Source organism: Pezoporus occidentalis, unplaced genomic scaffold, assembly GCF_034315485.1.
Source record: "Pezoporus occidentalis ecotype Australia unplaced genomic scaffold, CSIRO_AGI_Poc_V1 ctg104, whole genome shotgun sequence".
NCBI lineage: Eukaryota > Metazoa > Chordata > Aves > Psittaciformes > Psittacidae > Pezoporus > Pezoporus occidentalis.
This window is the reverse complement of record NW_026912822.1, coordinates 2,167,428-2,180,453: the sequence shown is the minus strand read 5'-3', so window position 1 is coordinate 2,180,453 and position 13,026 is coordinate 2,167,428. Positions and strand designations below refer to the sequence as shown.

The 13,026-nt window shown below is 47.1% G+C and overlaps 1 long non-coding RNA gene across 1 annotated transcript; it reads left to right on the top strand.

Annotated features, from left to right (window-relative positions):
• The first annotated feature begins 11,639 nt into the window (after positions 1 to 11,639).
• On the top strand, positions 11,640 to 12,463 carry LOC134162885 (uncharacterized). The gene is made up of 2 exons (XR_009964475.1): positions 11,640 to 11,739; positions 12,077 to 12,463. It is a non-coding gene; the product is annotated as an uncharacterized LOC134162885 (long non-coding RNA).
• The last annotated feature ends 563 nt before the right edge of the window (positions 12,464 to 13,026 follow it).

The window sequence follows — 13,026 nt, the reverse complement described above, 5'->3', positions numbered from 1 at the left end:
TAATCTGTCCATGGCTGTGTCATGATGGAAGCTGAGTGCACCTCAAGATGCCACAAATCCATTCAAACAATTGCCGTAGCAGATCCTGGCTCTCAGCGCTGTTACAGGACTGTCAGAGTACACCTGGAACTCACATTGACTTTTTTACAATGATGGTGATAAAACACTGGCACAGGTTACCCAGAGAGGTGGTGGATGTGCCATCCCTGGAGACATTCAAGGTCTGGATGTGGTTCTGGGCAACCTGACCTAGCTGAAGATGTCCCTCTCATTGCAGGGGGTTGGACTAGACCTTTCAAGGTGCCTTCCAACCCAAACTATTCTATGATTCTCATAGTTACCTGCTCCTTATCCTTACAAAATACATAACATACACAAAAGTCTCTCCTGAACCGTGCAGGTCAGACACATGGTTCAGAGCACAGAAGCTCCTGGGTTCACCTACCCACACTCGGAATGATTTTGCTGGCTATTTCTCATCCTCCAAGGATGAGCAACTCGCTAGCAATGAACATGCAATGAACACTAGCAATGAACACTGAGCCTCTTGTCCCGGCCCTTGGCAGAGCCTGGGATGCTTGCTAGAAGGCGTTCAGGAATTTTGCTGCCCAAACTATGTTTGAGTTGTGTGAGTCGTGCCTGGGTCAGTGGAACAGCAGCTCTGTGAGTCACCAGGGATCTGTGAGAGCAGGACAGAGGTTCCACAGCTTTACTAGGCTACAGGCTGTTGCAATGTTCAGTACACACATTCAGGATGGCTGTTCTGGTGTCTGTATGAGAAAGCTTGGGAGTTGGCAGTGGAAGTTTGGACAGCTGATCTAGGACATAAACATTAGCTCAGGGACTCTTAGAAAATGAGAAGCGATGCTGTTAAGCAAGAAAATGTACAATGTGTTAGTAAACCCAGCTAACCCGAGAGACAAGCTCTTGTCATTGCTTAGCAATGCTATGAAATCATATGGTCCCTTCCCAGGCCTGGGCTAGGCAGTGGAAACCAATGCTGCATACAGAGGTGCAATGTCTGTCTTCAGCCAGAGCTATCATTCCTGAGAAGATGCTAAGCACGCTCAGCTCCACCACAGAGGCTGTCAAGTGCAGTTGCTGAGCTCCTGCAAATCTGGCTGCATTAGGTTCAAAGTATGGAGATAGTGCCTGACCTTAGACATGTATATTGGAACATGCTGGTGTTTAATTGCTGCAGCCAAGCTGCCCCTGTGGGTCAGGACTGATGCCAGGCCTTTTACATGAGGGAAGAGGATAAACAGCTGTAAACAAAGCCAATCCAAAGGAAAAGGTCACTGCTTTCAACCTCTGTGAGAAAAAGCTTCTGGACTGGAAATGCTAGTGACAGGAGGCAAAGTGGATAAGAAGCTTGCATTGCAAACTGGATTAGTTATCCCAGGAGAAGAGAAACTGGAAGAGCAGGGTGGGCGAGCCTGGATGTCATGCGGACTTCTCTGGGCCAGTGCAGTGCTGCAGAGACCACTGACCTATGTTAGGTGGTGAAGCAAAAGAGGTGAGAGATACCTTTCTGGCATAACAACAGACTGGGAGGTACGAGCAAAGCAAGACATGAACAAAAGCACCATCAGAGGGCTTGGAAAGGTGGACAGGCAGGTTCCAGATGTCACAGATTCAGAGGGGCCTGCACTATACTGGGAGGGCACAGATTTGTGGTGGAAGTGTAGCATCTCCTTCCAAAATCCCAGCTGGATAATTGATACTTACAAGTTCATTGACTTGTAACACCAGAGCACTCACACCTTTAGAAATGGAGTCTGTTTTACTGGATGTGAACCTTTGAATCCATTTAAATGCCTGTGGCCAGGAGTTCCCACAGCAAGATATACAGCTATTTAGCAACAGCACTGGTAAAGCCCAAAATGCTGAATAAAATGTCTCCACTGAACCCAGATCTCCAGTTTCTTTCAAAAGCTTGCATCTATCTCCAGTGAGCAATGTGTAAAGCCATCCATTCCAGGCAAAACATCTGGCTTGGCAGTTTTAGCTCCTGTGGGTACCTATCCCAGTCTGTTGGGAGAAGCGCAACAGACGGGTGACGCAGGCCGGTCTGGATGGAGCCATGCTTTGTACCTCTGTCCCTATGGAAAGCTGTACATGATGTACACAAAATCTGGCCAGCAGCTTTGGGGTGGGGGTGTTAGAGGCCTCTCCTACCATCCCACTCCCCCGGAAACGCAAAGCTGGCAATGGCCTGGCTCTGAGTTAGTGTCGAGCCTGGAAATGACAAATTAACATAAGCTGCGAATTTACATACTTTTCAGCCATTTCTGGCCTTGTCTGAGCCTAAATAAAAGCTATGGTCCCTGGAAAATGTGGGCCCGTTTGTCAGTGAGGCATTCCAGAGAAAACATCACGTGTTCATTTAATGAAGTGAAATAAGATCTTTGTTCTGCGCGCTTCCCCCCCATCCTGTTTCTGAATGAGGCAGTTTTGTCCGGGTATTACAAGCCAATGTTCCAATCCCTCCCAGACGTTTCCCATTATCAGAGCTGCCTCTTGTCCTCCAGATCATTTTCCACAGGACTCCTGTAACAGGCTGGGAAACAAAGCCAATTGCTCAGAAGAAAGGACCCTATTCCAGGCTTGCTGACAAGACTGAAAAATGCTGCAGGGTGTTGCTGGGACCACCCAGCCTGAAGCATCCTCAGCAAGGGAGCTAAAAAAGATGCTAGTGGTGGGAGGAGGCTCACTGTACTGGTCAGACATTTAAACAACTCAGTAACTTAACTTTGATGAGGTCTAATCACACTGCGTGGAATTGGTTCTGGAGGCTGGTGGCAGACAACTGTGACTGATGGTCAGCTCCACAGTGTACAGCACAAAGGGCCTTTGTGTTGCACTCTTGAGACCTACTCATGTTTTGTGAGTCCCCTCTGTCTGGGGGTCAGATTGCCCCCACTGTAGAAAAGTACTGAAGGGGGGTGGAGGAAGGGAAGGAAAACTCAAGTGGGGCTTTATGTTTGCATTCTTCTTTCCCTGTCTCAAAGCATCATCCTCTGCTGGGGGGGGGAGCCACATGTATGGAGCTGGACCACCTACTTACTGCACAGACCCAAGCAAGTCCCTTCTGACAAACAGAAACCAGCTACTGGAATGAATGGAATCAGGCTTGGCTCTGCAAGACTCCCTGTCCCATTTAGCTCGGCTGCAGAGGGGATCACCAAGCCAGGAGGGCCCATCTAAAGAACACACAAAGCCCCTTTCTGCATCCTCACATAACTTTGCCATTCTGGTCCTTGGAATCTTCTGCTGAAGTTTCTCCAAGCATCACTGCTGAAGACTCTGGCATTACAGTCTACTTGACATCAGGAATTAGTTTGAATTTAGGCTATGGCTCCTAATTAGGAGTCACACTCATTATATAATTTTGTATTCAGCCATTAATGGTGTAAACTTGCTACAAACCTAAAAATACCCTAAAATGCTGACTGAAAATGCATAACTAACCACATTCATTCTTTTCTACAAATTCTTCCCCTTGCATTTCTTTCATCAATAGTGGGTAAACTGGCATTTGACTGCGCAGAGCCACCTCCTGCTCCTGTTCTCCTGCTCTGATCAAGTAGAAGATTGGTTCAAGGCCTAAGGGCTTTTTTTGTTCTTTTTGAGCACAGCTACAGCAACAACAGAAAACCCTGGCAAATTTAGCTGAGATGAATGGTACACTGCCTCGCTTGGCTGATTCTCCTTCCCCTTTAGGGGTCATATCTTGTTCTTTCTTTTCTTGAAAGCATTATACTGGAATGGTAGGGTAAACAAAATTAAACCCAACTTAGTTACATTGTTGGGGCAGAGCAAAGATCAGAGATTTTCCACAAAGCAATGATGATTTTCTTGGCTGCCAAGAAACACAGCCCGCGTAGAATCTGTTCTGAACGGATGACATGCTCTGGTACAGAGGCGATAGGTCATTTGTCAGTTCATACATGTTTAAGGAGATACGGGAACCCAATGAGAGACATCAGCTGTTGAAACCAAGAAGGAAGAACAGGGAATAGGGAAAAAAGGGGTAAAGCCAAAAGGAAATACTGGTGTTTGAAAGAACCATGAGGCAGATCTGGGGGGATGCACCAGAGAATGTGAAGACAGATGAGGCAACAACAGCCATGGGAAGGAAAGAACTAAACGAAGTTTTATCTGTTCTTCAGTGGGAGGGTGATACCTTGTAAGCTAAGAGGGCAGTGAACAACCAGATCACACATGACCCACCTGCATGGGACTTTTCTTGTAGAATAAACTGTGTTTCTTTACATTTTGATGTCTTAATCACTGCTCCCTGTACAAAAAGTGCAGGTTGGGGTCTTGGTGTCCTTACAGGTTGCACAGTGCACATACAGAAGAGCCACGCTGTTACCCACTGAGCTCCATAAGGCATAGCCTGGAGGTCCAGCCCTTGCAGAGCCCTTTGTAGAGCACCTTCCCTGGCAGCTCCCTCATTTGGGGAGGACACCTCTGACATACTGCTGAGGCTGTACGAGGGCAAGGGGGGTCAGGGATGCTTTTGCTTCTGGGCAGAGCCTCAGCTTCTGTACATCTCAGAAGCACTGGACTACAGGGACAGCAGGACAACAGAGGGCACAATGCAATCACTGCAGGTACAGGTTAGCTTGGGCGCAGCCAGTGGTTAGACCATGCAGTTAGCACACACAGATGTCTCCTGATGTACCTGTTCAGGGGAGAAGGTGAACACACCACCCAGAGGAGACAAACAGCAGCCCCCCAAAAAGGGGAAGAGAAAGGGAAGTAGAGAGCAGGGGGATCCTAACTGAGGTCACAGTACATGGGCTGGTAGAGCCCATGTATGGAGCTCTTAAAGAGCATCTGATGTGAGGGGGTCACTTGGGGTTTCATTGCAATGCAAGGGACAATCTGAAATCACTTTCCATGTCCTGATGGATGGTTCAAACATCTCAACTTGGCAAGACTCTGATCTGTCCCATCTTCCAAAACAATAAAGTAAAAAAACCCTCAAACCCAGCCTAAACCAACAGCAACAACCCCCCACGCCATGGAATCAGATGGATATCCACCACGAACATCAGTGGGGCTGAAGCCCTTACCAACAGGGGGTGACAGGCCCTGTAAGGGATCAGCAGGAGGAGAGGATGCTGCCATGTGCTGACACCATGTCCCACCAAGGCTGGTAGGCAGTGGATGGGTGGCTGCTGCCCAGCCACTGACAGTGGTGGTGTAACCCAGCCCTACCTTCCCAGTTTGAGCCCTTCATTCCTACCTTGCCCTGGTCCTTCCTGTACCCAGGGCTGGTTTCTCATCCCTCTCCTCCACTCCTCGGAATCGCTCCCTGCTTGTTTTCTTCACTCAGCCCCCAAAGCACATGCCTTCAGCGTTGAGGAGCAAAGCTTTTCTCCCTGGCGTTTCCCCAAACATCCATCTCCCACTCCCAGGCTCCCTTCTCCAGCTCTTTGTCCAGTCACCCACCCTTCCCAGTCTCTTTCCTCAGCCACTCTACCTCACCTGCTTCTGGTTGTCTCCTCACTCCCAGTCTGATCAACCCCACTAATCTAGATCTTATTGTTCCTGTCCTACATATCCCTGGTCACCCTTTGACACCCACAGTCGCTGCCTTCTCCCTGTTTCAGGCCCAGGAGGCTTGTTCCAGTACAACTCCTTCCCATCTAGTCCTTGCCACTCTGTTCTGCATTGCAGGTAAATACCTTTCCTTCTCCAAGCTGTTTGGGCAACTGGCAAAGGCATCATGAGAGAACAGAACTAACAGGTCCCCTGTCTCCAGCTGGGAATCAAAAGGACAAACTCATCCACCCCATAAAGAAATTAATGTTGCTACCCTCATCCAGGGGGTAGCAACAGGCCTGGTACCCATGCACCCACCCAGCATCTGGGAGTGTGAAGATCATTTGAATGGCCCTCAGCTGATGTGATGACATGGAGATATGGACATTGTGTTCCTCCTCAGGCACAGCTCCATTTTATTTTCTCATGGTGGATTACCTTTGAAACAAAAGTACTGCTCTGTAGTGGAAATGCCTCATTTTAGTGTCTGTGTATGGAAACCTAATAAAGCAAAGCTCCTTTAAGACACCCAGCTTTGTATCCTTGGGAAAAGCACTAGATCATCTGTGGAGAAACGTACATTCCTGTGTCATTTCCTGATGGGAGGTGGGAAAGGCTGTGAAACCAGGTGGTTGCAGTCTTGTGCTCCTAATGATAGTAATTAACAGCACTGACCTTCCTGATGGGCAGGTAAGGTTGCACCAAAGCTTCCCATCATATCACAGCCCTGTAGAGTACAGAAAACACAAGCTAAAGCCATTTGTTTTCCTTTCCACACTGCTGGCAAGGCTGATCTCAGTAAAATAAAGGCAGAAGGAAGTGGGCTGGAGCTGGGAGGGCTGAGTAGAGCAGGAGGAAGAAAAAAAGCTGTGGCTGAAGAGTTTGGCCAAGGCTGGGGCAAGGGAAGAGAAGGAGGGGACAGACATTTTTTGGGAACATGCTAGACTCCATCTGAACAAAGTAACTGCTGCACTGTAACAGCCTTTTGGAGCAGTCTCTGCAAGAGAAAATACATTCCAACAGGCTTGTTTTTTACTTTCCTTAGAAAGCTGACTGTTGGTAGAGCCAGCAAGACAACCCCTCTGTTGCAGCATGTTACAAACCCCTGTCAGCTCCCAGCTGCCAAATGTTCACCATTTGTTTGTACTGAAATGTTCCATTCTTGTTCTTGGTCTCAGACATGTATTTCCTTTCAAGTTCTTACAGAAATAGCATCCTTGCTTTCTGCAAAGGGGCTTGGGAAAAGAATAGTTTGAACAGTGCAGGCTTGTTTTTTCAGCCATTCCAGAAAGGAGCAGAAATTCAGGGAGCTGAAGCAAGGACTTCAGATGAGAGAGAGCAGCCATCTCTTTGGGGTTTTTCCCTTCAGATCCTTGTCTGACTATTATCAGACCCCTTAGGAAACCATGTTTAGATTTATCAGCACAAATACCAGTCTTTCTGGGCTACAGCTAACCGGTTGTTGTAGAAATAACCAGTGAAGCCTGGCTGAAAAGTATATCCTGATTCCTTTGATTTTATAGAGGAATTCACACCCCTAATTCTTGGCAGCCTGGCACATTCTTTAAGATAAAATAAAAAGGCCTCTCCGCCACTTTCCAGAGAGTTTTGGTCCAGCTGATCTATTGCCAGTAGAGAAGATGTGGCCAATAGTGATACAGGAAAGCTCTTCGATGGCTGATGTCTAGCTGCATGTGTTCTTCTCCCCCATCAAAACGAAGTGTTGGGTTACTAGAACATTGGCCCATAGCATCCTTGTAGCCAACACAAGGTGGTATGGACCGGATGAGTGGACTGCAAAGTGAGTGAAAAACAGGCTGGACAGGTGAGCTCAAAGTGCACAGGTCAACACTCCAAAGTCTAATAGGAAGCCAGTTCTGAGTAACATTCCTCAGAGGGTCAATATTGGTACCGCTGCCATTTAACATCCTCACCTACAGGAGGAAAAGGACGCAGAGAACACCTTGAAGAGTTCACAGATGTTATCAAACTTGAAGAAGAGGTGGCTATGCTGGAGGGCAGCACTGCCATTCAGGGCCTAAATAAGCTGAAGAAGTGGGCTGGCAGAAACCGTGCGAAGTCCAGTAGTGACAAATGCAAAGTTCTGCATTGCTTGCACAGCCCCATTCCCAGTGCAGGCTGGCTGCTGCCTGCCTAGCAAACACCTCTGCAGGAAAAGGCCTTAGGCTGCCAGAAAACTACTAGTTGAACAAGACTCAGAAGTGAAGCTCAGCAGCCATGTAGGCCAAATCAATAGTGGACTGCAGAAGCAAGGGAGCAAGCCAAGGGAAGGGATTATTTACCTTTTTTTGACACTCATGAGGCTGCGTCTGGAGCATTGTTTCCATTTCTGGTCTTCCCAGGGCATGAGCAATACTGATATACTGAATGGGGTCCAACGAGATCAGGGATCTGGAGCACTTAAGGAGAAGCTGCGGGAGCCGGGTTTGTTCATACTGGTTGGATTTGAGACCTCCAGAGGTCTATTCTCACCCAAGTTGTTCTCTGAGTCTGAGTATGTGCAACTGTAGAACATGACAAACAGCAGGACTGAGATTTGCTTCAGCAGCCAGCGTTTTACAGCTGGGGTTTGGCCAGAGTGGTACACGGTACAGTGATCAGCATTTAATCAAGTCAACATTTCAAGCCTCCCTCCCACCCCACAGCTCAGTTTATCTCTACAGACACATACATGTACACAAACAAGAGGAAACAGGATCCCAGAATCACTTGCTGAGTATCTCTTAAAATGTGTCTCCCCATCTTTACATCTACAAATGGAAAAAAGCTCAGAGCATGACATATGGTGCCATTTGATTCAAGTAAGGGGCAGCTGGAGGAGATAGTGGACAGAAGACAAAGAGCTTGCCATTCCATTTGTGCCATACTGTATCATTTAGCGAGCACATCCCTTGTGGTATGAATGGCCTCCCTGCTGGTGACAACACACGGTAACTCAGAACTTGTAGATGACAACAAGTATTAGCAGTACAACACCTTTGTGCATGTCTTCATCGATAGCTGGCTCCCAGCACCTCACGCCACCCACCCCCCAACACATTAATCACACAGGCAACACTTGTATTCCCAGCAACTTCTGAACCATCTCACCCCACTGTCTTTATCTGAACAAGATGTCATCACTGTATACTGAGTGAATGTTGATTTCCTTAGCTAACGGCATTTTCCCTTTCAACGTGAATCTTTAGCTTTGGAATTACATGCTAATGACTTGGTGGTACAGGAGCATAAGGCTTGTGAAGAACATCTGCTACGGGACTGTGAATCACTTGCAATGTTAGCCTGTGGTCCAGTATGTGCCAGAAAAAAACCCTGACATCCACACAACAGTGAAGTGTTTTTCTAGGAATAGTTTTGCAGCATTGGCTTCAGTTCATCCACACATTACCAGAGCTTCCTATTACTTCAACTGTCTGACATGGTATTTTCCTTGCTTTTGATGAGTTAGCCTGATTACAAAGCAACTGCTTTGGAGGTCTTGTTTAAGGTTTCCTTTGCCTTCTTCATTCATACTCTTCCGTAGTTCATAGCTGTGCATTCATGTTGCTCATGGTATAAATCTTGATAGGTATGTCAGTATTCCTTGTGCAGTTGCTGACTTCCAGAGGGAAGTTGCTGTTCACTAGCTGCTTGCTTTATTTTGAACCAAATCCAATGTCTCCTCTTTCTGCAGTGTGGGCAAAATCATTCAGTTCCTCTGTGCAGATTTGCATTTTGCTGTGAATCAGTTTCAGGCTGCACTCTGCTGCTTAAGAGCCCGTGCGGCTCCTGCCTCTTCTGCTCCATCTGCTGCTCCATGCAGATCATCCACTTCTTCTGCTGCGCTTGCTCTGCTTCATAGAGCCTGGGCAGCTCCTGCCTCTTCTGCTTCATCTGCTGCTCTATGCACATGAGCCACTGCTTCTGCTGCGCTTGCTCTGCCTCATAGAGCCTGGGTGGCTCCTGCTTCTTCTGCTGTAGCTGATGCTGCATGCACATCAGCCCTTCCCTCTGCTGCTCCTGCTCCGCCTCATGCTGTCGCAGGTTGATTCTCGTGATGAGGTCTGACCACTCATTAACCCTGAGTGTGTACTGCAGGACGCTCAGCACTGTCAGGATGCTCCATCTGCTGCTCAATGCACATGATCCACTGCTTCTGCTGCGCTTGCTCTGCTTCATAGAGCCCGGGTGGCTCCTGCCTCTTCTGCTCCATCTGCTGCTCCATGCAGATCATCCACTGCTTCTAGCTGCGCTTGCTCTGCTTCATAGAGCCCGCGCGGCTCCTGCCTCTTCTGCTTCATCTGCTGCTCCACGCACATCATCCACTGCTGTGGATTGGCTAAGGAATGGCGGACATTTCGTGACCGACCCAGACGTCTTAGCCTTAGGAGATGCTGGTTATAAAGAACACGGCTGAATAATGGACATGTGAGCCATCCCAGCTGCTTGGTCTTAACCAAACTCTGAGTTAAGTTGTAAGGCCTGAATTCAAGTTACCCAGGCTGCAAGGCCTAACCTTAGGTTACTAAAGGACAGCTATGTGCAGCGGAACAACGAACTTGGCGTTTGCTCAAGGTTAAAAGGATGTGAAAGCAGGATGGCGAAACTGCAAGATGTGTGCAAAAAGTAACAAATGGACAAGTTTTCAGCTAGCCTGTCACCTGCTTCGAAAATGTGTGGACAGCACTGTAGAGAAAATCAGAATCTATATTGGTTATATCAGCTAGTTCTGTAAACTATAAAAGCTGTTGATGTGTGTGAATAAATTTGGCAATCTCTTGATCACATTGATCGTCTCTGTGTTGTCCGTGACTCCCGCGTCTACACCCTGCTTCTGCTGCGGTTGCTCTGCCGCATTGAGCCCGAGTGGCTGTCCACATTTCTGAGATCTGTGCTGTACCTAGAGATGGTGTCAGGTCTGCAGATCTTTACCATTCCAAGTGTCGTAGTTTTTCTTACTCTTGCTGATCCATGGGGCTTTAAGTGCTGCGAGCCTAGTCTGGCAGATCCCAGGCACATGTAGCCTTTTCGTCCAGAGAAGTAAAAGGATTTGCAGAGAGAGTCAGGTGGCTGCAATACAGTAGGGACACAACAACCCCAGCAGCCCTGGACAAACTTGAGTAACTTAATAAAAGATGCCTTTGAAAGTAATATTTTTCTAGAGCTAAATTGTTAAGCAAGTATTTATGAGCAGGCTTTCCATGTACTTTGTGTGGTGCTTTGCATTGACCACATAGACCTGTTACACGTTTACACATCTTAATGATTGTCTTTGAAGTGTATGTAGTAATTGAATGACGTTTATGACAGAAAACCAATGCAGTTCTGTGTAATAGCGAATGATTTAATTGCTGATGAAACTGTAGGCTTTTGTAGTGTCTCTTCTGCAAACTTAGTTTTGCTAAGCATGGTCATTCAGGATAGAGTATGGAGACTGCTTCAGAGCCTGAGGTGTGGGGCACTGCCACTGTGTGGTGAGCATGGCTAGATGCCTGGCACTAAAATTGTTCCCAGGGCCTGAGACCTCAAGCAGGTGCCTTTACTTCATGTTCTTAAAGCCTGCTTCACCTGCAGGGAGTTTGCTCTGAGTTTTTCTATTTCTTTGGAAGCTGCTGTAGCCCTCCTGCCAATTGAATCATCCACACCCACTGAACCTGGTTACTTGCTGCTCCTTCCCTCACAGTGACCTACTGTGTCACTTGGCCTCCATCTTTCTGCCCCTTTCCATGGCGTTTTCTGTTCACTGGATTGTGTAGGTGTTAGTGCATGCTGTTGTACCAGTGTCAGTGTCCCCTCACTGCAGAAACTGCCTTCCCTGTAGGTCCTGTTAAAGCTTTAGGCTGGTAACTATGCAGCTGTGTGGATGTTGGGTTTATGCTCTATAAGCCAGGAAAGCTTAGCATAGAACACGCCATACCAAACCACTGGGTTGAACTGGTTGGGTTTGCACTTGAAATGCCATATATCTTCCTCCATTGTGCTCTGGCTAGAAGGTTGTTGGGAAGTCTTCACTGTGCCTTTTCCCCACCAATGTTAGTGCATTTCAAGGAAGTGTAATAGGGTTCAAGTTTCTGATCCCATCCCCTCCTGCATGTTGTCTTTAAATCCTCTTAAGGCTGACTGATTCTTTTTAACAATTTGCATCTCTTGCTACAGAAGACCAATCTAGCATGTGTTCTTGGGGTAGGTGGATTCCAGCATTTGTAAAGAGCTGTTGTGTGCCAGTTGGGTTTCATTGCATCTTCTTTAGTATAATGTCAGTTGTGGAATTTGAACTTCTGTGAGCAATGGCTCCAGATAAAGCCCTTTGGAGTTTGCTGAGGTTTGAGAGAGGATTGGAGGCCTGTTGTGAGCTTTCCTTTTTCTGCTGCTGGGAGCACATAGTGAGCATCAGAAAGCAGAGCTGTTCCCAGCTTGCTCTGATTATCCCACTGGATAAGGCAAGAGGAGCTGCTCTGGGCCCACGAGCTCTTGAGGTTATTACTGGTTGACTGCTTTGGTTCTCTCTCCTCTTCAACAGGAACATGCCCAAGAAAGGAGGGAGGCATGCTGACAGGGCAAATGATGGGCCCGTACAGTGTAAACGAGCAAAGGTGGAAGCAGCTTGTTCTCCATCAGCCATGAGTTTTGAGAACCCAGACAGCCTCTTTGGAAGCTTGATCTCTCCCATCAAACAAGAGGTGTTTTTCAGGGAGTACTGGGAGCAAAAGCCATTGCTTGTTCAGAGGAACAATCCCCTGCTGGCTGCCTACTACCAGTCCCTGTTCCAGTTGTCAGATCTGAAGGAACTGTGTGGCCGGGGTCTGTACTATGGGCGGGATCTAAATATCTGCAGATGTGTGAATGGAAAAAAGAAAGTTTTAAATAAAGAAGGCAAAGTGAACTACATGCAGCTGAAGAAGGATTTTGACCAGAAAAAGGCAACGATACAATTTCATCAGCCTCAGAGATTTAAGGTTGGTTTGTTTAGTTGGATATAATCAATGCATGCTTTACAATGTGCTATGCTTTGCTTCAGTCATACTAGACAGTGCTTCATCTCTGCCTCAGTAAATCTGGGGGGACAGCGGTGACCTGCTGAAATCCATACATGAACTGTAGTAATTTAAACTTGTAGTTTTGCACAGCCCATCATGTTTCAGTGCTCTTTAGTAAGAACAAAATCTGATTTGTGCTATAAAACTTAAGTATTCTTTAGTTTACGTGCCAGAGCAGTTTTTTGCTTTGTCACATACAAGTTTAGAAAAAGAAATGCACAAAATTGATTATGTATCTGTGTCTTCTTAAATTATCACTTCTGCCTCACTGTTTCGTTGTGCAAACAGGGGCTTTTGTATTGCTTTCCTTTAATGGAGGGCAAGGTGTGATACTGATACCGGGAAATAAAGGGTTAACATTGTGCCTGCTTGCTTAAGCAGTCACTATGCTTGGTGAAGCAGAACCATAGGAGTCAGTGTTGCTAGAATGGTA